Genomic DNA, 8,945 nt, shown 5'->3' with positions numbered 1-8,945 from the left:
TATTCCCAATTCCTTCGCCTCCACTGCATCTGCTCCCAGGATGAGGCATTCAACTCCCGAACATCTCAGATGTCCTCATTTTTCAAGGACCGCAACTTCCCCTACTCAGTGGTCGAGAACGCCCTCAACTGTGTCTCCCGCATTTCCCGCTACTCATCCCTCACATCCCCTCCCCGCAATAACAACCAAAACAGAATCCCCCTCGTCCTCATGTACCACCCCACCAACCTCCAGATCCAACGCATCATCCTCCAACACTTCTGCCATCTGCAATCCAACCCCACCACCAAAGACATTTTTCCCTCCCCACCCTTATCTGTTTTCCAGAGGGATCACTCTCTCCGTGACTCCCTTGTCCGCTCCACACTCCCCTCCAGTCCCACCACACCTGGCACTTTACCCTGCAACCACAGGAAGTGCTACACCTGCCCCTATACCTCCCCCCTCACCCCCATCCCAGGCTCCAAGAAGACTTTCCACATCAAGCAGATGTTCATCTGCACATCTGCCAATGTGGTATACTGTATCTGCTGTTCCCGTTGTGGCCTCCTCTACATCGGGGAAACCGAGCGGAGGCTTGGGGACGGCTTTGCGGAACACCTACGGTCAGGTCGCACTAAACAACTGCACCTCCCAGTCGCGAACCATTTCAACTCCCCCTCCCATTCCTCAGACGACATGTCCATCCTGGGCCTCCTGCAGTGCCACAACGATGCCTCCTGAAGGTTGCAGGAACAGCAACTCATATTTCACTTGGGAACCCTGCAGCCCAATGGTATCAATGTGGACTTCACAAGCTTCAAAATCTCCCCTCCCCCAACCGTATCCCAAAATCAGCCCAGCTTGTCCCTACCTCCCTAACCTGTTCTTCCTCCCACCTATCCCCTCCTCCCACCTCAAGCCCCACCCCCATCTCCTACCTACTAGCCTCATCCTGCCCCCTTGACCTGTCCGTCCTCCCTGGACTGACCTATCCCCTCCCTAACTCCCCACCTACACTCACCTTTACTGGCTCCATCCCAGCCTCTTTGACCTGTCTGTCTCCTCTCCACCTATCTTCTCCTCTATCCATCTTCTATCCGCCTCCCCCTCTCTCCCCATTTATTTCAGAATCCCGTTCCCCTCCCCCATTTCTGAAGAAGGGTCTAGGCCTGAAACGTCAGCTTTCCTGCTCCTCAGATGCTGTTTGGCCTGCTGTGTTCATCCAGCTCTACACCTTGTTATCTAACATCCTTGTAAATCTTTTCTGAACCGTTTAAGTTTCACAACATCCTTCTTATAGCAAGGAGACAAAAATTGAACACAGTATTCCAATAGTGGCCTAACCAACGTTCTGTACAGCCGCAACATGACCTTCCAACTCCTATACTCAATGCACCGACCAATAAAGGCAAGCATATCAAATGCCTTCTTCACTACCCTGTCTACCTGCAACTCCACATTCAAGGAACTTTGAGCGTGCGCTCCATGTTCCCTTTGTTCGGCAACACTCCCCAGGACCTTACCATTCGGTGTATAAATCTGCTCTGATTCGCTCTACCAAAAGGTAGCACCTCACATTTATCTAGGTTAAACTCTACCTGCCACTGCTTGGCCCATCAGCCCATGTGATTAAGGTCCCACTGTACTCTGAGATAACCTTCTTCGCTGTCCACTGCGCCACCAATTTTGGTGACATCTGCAAACTTACTAACCAAACGTCCCATGTTCACATCTAAATCATTTATATAAATGACAAAACGAGTGGACCCAAGTGATCCCTCCGGCATACCGCTGGCCACAGGCCTCCTGTTGCGAAATTGAGAAAAGCAATTCTCTACTGCCACCCTCTCTCTTCTACCTTTTAGCCAGTTCTGTATCCAAATGGCTAGTTACCCCTGTATTCCATGTGATCTAACCTTGTTAAACAGTCTACCATCGACTTACTGAAGTCCATATCGACAACGTTTACCACTTTGCCTTCATTAATCCTCTTCGTCATTTCTTCAGTTAACTCAATCAAGTTGGTGAGACACAATCTCCCATGCATAAAGCCATGTTGACTATCTCTAATCAGTTCTTGCCTTTCCAAATAGATGCAAATCCTGTCCCTACAAACCCTCCAACAACTTGCCCACCACTGATGTCAGGCTCACCTGTCTAGAGTTCCCTGGTTATTCCTTACCAACTTTCTTAAATAATGGCGGCACGTTAACCAACCTCCAGTCTTCTAGCACCTCACCGATGGTATCGATGATACAAATATCTCAGCAAGGGGCCCAGAAATCACTTCCCTTGTTTCCCACAAAGTTCTAGAGTACACCTGACCTGGTCCTGGGGATTTATCCACCTTCATGCATTTTAAGACATCCAGCACCTCCTACTCTGTAATATGGATACTTTTCAAGATATCACTATTTATTTCCCCAAGTTCTCTAGTTTCCATGTCCTTCTCCGCAGTAAATACTGATGTGAAATATGCCTTTAGTATTTCACCCATTTCCTACATAGGTGTGTTTTTAATGTAGTGAATGTCCCAAGTAACTTCTCAAGAACATAATCAGAACAAAACTAAAACCAAGCCAAAGAACTTTGACCGGAAATCTAATCCACCCTCTGCCAACCCCTTCTCCTGCCTCCAACAAACCTCATCCTCCTGGACACCACCCCACGACCTCCTACCCTCCCTCAACCTCTTCATTTCCAACTGCCATCGCGACATCGATTGCTTTAATTTCTCCACCCCTCTCACTCACTCCAACCTCTCCCCCACGGAACAGGAAGTCCTCTGCTCCTTTCGCTCCAACGCTAACCTCACCAGCAAACTGCGGATAAGGATGCTGCAGTAGTGGTATGGTGCATTGACCTCTACATCGATGAAGCCAGGTGCCAACTCTCTGACACCTTCTCTTACTGCCCCCTCGATTATGACCCCACACCTGACCACCAAACCATCGTCTCTCAGACCATTTATAACTTCATCACCTCAGGTGACCTCCCACCCACAGCCTCCAACCTCATCATTCCCCAACCCCGCACTGCCCGTTTCTATCTCCTTCTCAAAATCCACAAACCTGACTGCCCCAGCCGACCCATTGTCTCTGCCTGCTCCTGCCCTACCGAACTCATCTCCGCTAACCTTGACTCTTTTTCTCCCCCACAGGAGAGTCCAGGAACTCCTCACCTACGTCTGGGACACCACCCACGCCCTCCATCTTCTTCAAGACTTCCAATTTCCTGGCCCCAAAACCTCATCTTCACTATGGACATCCAATCCCTGTAGACTTGTATCCCCCATGCAGATGGCCTAAAAGCCCTCTGCTTCTTCCTCTCCCACAGGTCCAACCAGTCTGTCTTCACCGACACCCTCATCCACTTAACAGAACTTGTCTTTACCCTGAACAGCTTCATCTTTAACTCCTCCCACTTCCTACAAACTAAGGGGTTGGCTATGGGCACCCACATGGGTCTGAGCTATGCCCGCCTCTTTGTAGGATATGTAGAACCAGCATCATCCCTCACCTCTTCCTCTGCTACATTGATGACTGTATCAGTGCTGTCTTGTGCTCCCATGAGGAGCTTGAACAGTTCATCAACTTTACTAACACCTTTCACCCCAAACTCAAATTCACCTGGACCAGCTCTGATACCTCCATCCCCTTCCTGGACCTCTCCATCTCCATCTCTGGTAATTGCCTCAACACCGACACCTATTTCAAACCCACCGACTCCCATAGCTACCTGGACTACACCTCCTTTCACCCACCCTCCTGCAAGAATGCCATCCGTTACTCCCAATTCCTCCGCCTCCATGGCATCTGCTCCCAAGATGGAGGGTTCCACTCCCTGACATCCCAGGTGTCCTTCTATATCAAGGACCACAACTTCTGCCCTCTGGTGATCAAAGATGCCTTTAACCACATCTCTTGCATTTCACGCACTTCTGCCCTCAAATCCCCTCCCCCCAACAAAAATAAAGAAAGAATCCCCCTTGACCTCACATCACCCCACCAACCTCCGCATCTCGCATATCATTCTCCCCCACTTCCACCACCTACAATCCGATCCCACCACCAAAGAGATATTTCTATCCTTACCTCTATCTGCCTTTTGTAGAGACTGCTCACTCCACGACTCCCTCGTTCGCTCCACATTCTCCACTAACCCCACTACCCCTGGCACCTTTCCCTGCAACCGCAGGAAGTGCCACATCTGCCCTGACACATCCCCCCTCACCTCCATTCAAGGCCCAAAGCAAATCTGACCTTTACATCCTCCAACCTGGTCTATTGTATCTGTTGCTCCCGATGTGGCCTCTTCTACATCAGTGAGACCAAGCACAGACTCAGGGACCGTTTTGTGGAGCATCTGCACTCTGTATGAGATAATCGACAACACCTTCCAGTCGCCAAACATTTTAATTCCCACTCCCACTCCCTTGATGACGTATCCATCCTGGGCCTCCTCCAGTTTCGCAATGACACCACATGCAAACTGGAGGAACAACACCTCATATTCCACCTCGGGAGCCTACAGCCCAATGGCCTTAACGTAGAATTCACAAGTTTTAAAATCTCCCCACCCCCTGCCTCATCCCATGTCCAAATCTCTCTCTCTCATCCCCAACTCCTTGACCCGATACAACCTGTCCATCTTCTCTCCCATCTATCTGCACCACCCATCCCACTGACCAATCCTCACCACTCCCTACCTGCATCCACTTATCGCCATCCCACCTACCTTTCCCCACCCCACCCTTCCTCCCTCTATTTATTTCCCAGCTCCCTTCCCTCTCCCCATTTCTGAAGTAAGGTCCTGACCCAAAACGTCAACTTTCCTGCTCCTCTGATGCTGCCTGACCTGCTGTGTTCCTCCAACTCCACACTGTGTTGTCTCTGATTTCAGCATCTGCAGTTCTTGCTATCTCAAAGAAAGTCTTTGACCAGGTGACTGAATACATTGTGAAAGAGGTTGGCTATAAGTAGTGTCTTAAAAGAGGAGCGAAAGGTAGAGAAGCAGAGAGATTGGCGGAAGTGAATAATGGAGCTTTTGGCCTATACAACTGAAGGCACAGTTGCCAACTGATAATATAAGAGATGATGACAGGCTAGAATTGGAGGTAATCTGAATTCTCAGCAACTAGACAGCTCAAGGATGTTAGAGAAAGAGTGAGGCCATGGAAGGATTTGGGCATCTTAAAAATTGTAGAATGAAGACTTTAGACAATGAAAACGCTCAGGAAAGAAAACACTCTCCCTGGTATTTACTTTATGGCACTTGACACATAGTCCTATCATCTGTACTGCTTCAATTTTCCTGTTTCCCATAAGGTACTTGGTTAGTTGGACTAGCCATGGGAAATGCAGAGTTACAGGGATAGGATAGGGGTCGGGTCTGGGAGGGATGCTCTTCGGAGCATTGGTGTAGACCCAAGGGGCTGAATGGCCTGTTTCCACATTGTAGGAATTCTACGATTCTATACTTCCCAAAGATTGCGTGAATACATCCTCTAGATAAAACTCCAATTGTAAACATGGCATAATGGGGATTTTCTAATACAACATTCTAGTTCAGCCAAAATGTTCCAATGCTGACATTTCCTCATCTTTTCATTTTACTTTTTTTAATGCTAATCATCCTGAGATGTGTTTTTACTAGATACTGAAATTTAGGATTGCAGATGTTGAAGTCTTAGACTAAGGTCATAAGGCCAGACAATTTTCCAGACCTGATGGCTGCTTCATTGAGTCTTAAAAGAAATGACTGCAGAAACAATGGGATGCTTTGGTTTTAATCTTCAAAATTTCTTACATTCTAGAAAGTTTACAGTTGATTGGAAAACTGCAAACTGTAACACGCAGGATAGATAAAGGGGAACCAATAGACATAATGCATTTGGATTTCCAAAAGGTATGCAAGAAGGTGCCACATAAGGTTATTACACAAGAATGCATGATATGTTAGCATGAGTAACTATTTGCTAATTAATAGGTTTGTAAATATTGGGGTGCTGCAGGGATCAGTACTGGTGCCTCAACTATTTACAACCTATATAAACGACTTAAATTAATGGACCCAATATGTGGATGCCAAATTTTCTAAAATAAAAAGATGGATAGGAAAGCAAGAGTCTGAAAAAGGATATAGATAGTATCAGTGAGCAGGGAAAAATTTGGCAGATGAAATATATTTGGAAAATGAGTTATATCCATTTTGGTAAGAAGAATGAAAAATCATAATTTTACTTAATTTTTAAATGATCCATGAGATGTGGGCTTTTCTGGCCAGGCAACCATTTATTGCCTATTCCTAGTTGCCCTTCTTGAACCACTGCCGCCCATTTGGCGTAGGTGCATCCACGATGCTGTTAAGGAAGGAGTTCAGGATAATTGACTCAATGACACTGAATGAATGACAATATATTTCCAAGTTGGCGTTGTGATTGGCTTGAAGGGCAACTTGCCATTTACTTTTTTTTTCCTTTATTCGTTCACAGGATGAGGGCATCGCTGGTCAGGCAACATTTCTTGCCTATCCCTAATTGCTCAGAGGGCAGTTATGAGTCAACCACATCGGTGTGGATCAGGAATCACATGTAGGCCAGACCAGGTAAGGATGGCAGTTTCCTTCCCTAAAGGACATTAGTGAACCAGATGGGATTTTCCCCCCGACAATCGGCAATGGATTTACAATCATCATTAGACTCTTAATTCCAGATATTTATTCAATTCATATTCCACCATCTGCCATGGAGGGATTTGAACCCGGGTCCCTAGAACACTGTCTGGGTCTCTGGATAAACAGTCTAGTGATAATACCACTAGGTCATCACTTCTCCCTATGATGTTCCCATGTATCTATGGCCCTTGTTGGCAGTGGGTTTGGAAATGCTGTCTAAGGAGCCTTGGTAAACTACTGCAATGCACCTTCTAGGTGGTACACACTGCTGTTACTCTGTTGGTAGTGGAGGGAATTAATTTTGTGGATGTGGTGTCAATTAAGTGGACTGTTTTGACCTGGGTGATGTCAGTCTTCTTGAGTGTTTTTGGAGCTGCACTTTTCCAGGCAAGTGGGGGGTATTCCATCACACTCTCGACTTATGTCTTGTGGGTGAAAGACAGCCTCTGGGGAGTTAGAAGATGAGATATTTTCTGCATGATGCCTAGCCTCTGGCCTGCCTATGTAGCCACAATTATTATGTGGCTAGCCTTGTTCTGTTCCTGGTTGATAATAACTCCCAGGATGTCGATATTGGAGGTTTGTAAATGTAATATGATGATGGTTAGATTCTTGTTGGGTATGGACATTGTCTGACATCTGGGTTACATGCTGCAAGATTTGCTCTTGTAGCCACATTATTTTCATAGCTAGCCCAACTCAGTTTCTGGTCAATGGTAACCCCAGGATATTGAAGAGTGAATGCAGAATGCTACCATACAGAGAGATTTGGGTGCACTTGAACATGAAATGCAAAGAAAGCAAGGCATTCGTCTAGATTTCACATGATAGACAGGTTAGCAAGGTTAAATCACAAGGAATCCAGGGGGAGCTAGCCAATTGGATGCAAATTTGACTTGAAGGTAGGAGACAGAGGATAGCAGTAGAGGGCTGTTTTTCAGTTGGAGGCATGTAATTAGCAGCGTGCCACAATGATTGGTGCTGGGTCCTCTGCTTTTTGTCACTTATATAAATGATTTGGATGTTAATGTTGGAGGTATGGTTAGTAAATTTGCAGATGACACCAAAATTGGTGGTGTAGTTGACAGTGAAGAAGGTTATCTCAGCGTACAATGGGACCTTGAATAGATGGGCCAATGGGCTAAGGAGTGGCAGATGAAGTTTAATTTAGATAAATGTGAGGTGTTGCATTTTGGTAAGACAAACCAGGGCAGGCCTTATCCCTAGGGAGTGTTGCAAATAAAAGAGACCTAGATGTGCAGGTGCATCCTTGAAAGTGGAGTTGCAGGTGGACAGTTGGTGAAAAAGGCATTTGGCACACTTGTCTTTAATAGTCAGTGCATTGAGTTTAGGAGTTGGTCATGTTGCAGCTGTACAGGACATTGGTGAGGCACCGTTTAGAATAGAGCGTTAAATTCTGATTTTCCTGCTACAGGAAAGATGTCATTAAATTTAAAAGAATTCAGGGTTGTTGCTGGGATTGGAGGGTTTGAGCTATTGGGGGAGAGGCTGAATAGTTTTATTCCCTTGGACCATCGGAGGCTGAGGGGCGACATTAAGGAGATCTATAACATCCTGAGGGGCATGGAATAGGATGGGTTTCCAAGGTTCTTTTCTCAGGGTAGGGGAGTCCAAAACTACACGGCATGGGTTTAAGGTAAGAGGGGAAAGATTTAAAAGGGACCTGAGGGACAATTTTTTCATACAGATCGTAGTGCGTGTATGGAATGAGCTGTCAGAGGAGGTGGTGGAGGTGGGTACAGTTACAACATTTAAAAGGCATCTGGATAGGTACATGAAAAGGAGTGGTTTGGAGGGATATGAACCAAATGCTGGCAAATGGGACTAGATTTATCTAGGTTATCTGGTCGGCATGGATGAGCTAGACCAAAAGGTTTTTTTCCATGCTATACATCTCTCTGACTCTATATATTTTGTTTATAAATTTTTGCAAAGCATTAAGTTGTGTTGACCAGATTAAACTTTTGATAGTACTGGAAGATAATGAAGTAGACTGGAGATAGAGACATTTCATAAGAAATCAGTGAATAGGATATACTACAACAGTGTGAGTAGGCAATTGGGAGGTCTAACAATGTGTAATTGGAAATGTGGTAACAATGGGAAAAGTCATATTTGGTAAGAAGAAATTGTTGCTAACCGAAGAGCTGAATAAACAACTTAAGCAACTACTTGTAAACAGCTTGATTTAGAGTGTTTGAGATAACAAGGTGTAGAGCTGGATGAACACAGCAGGCCAAGCAGCATCATAGGAGCAGGAAGGCTGA

This window comes from Rhincodon typus, chromosome 31, assembly GCF_021869965.1.
Source record: "Rhincodon typus isolate 14 chromosome 31, sRhiTyp1.1, whole genome shotgun sequence".
Lineage (NCBI taxonomy): Eukaryota > Metazoa > Chordata > Chondrichthyes > Orectolobiformes > Rhincodontidae > Rhincodon > Rhincodon typus.
The sequence above is the reverse complement of the archived record's forward strand: the minus strand, read 5'-3'. Positions refer to the sequence as shown.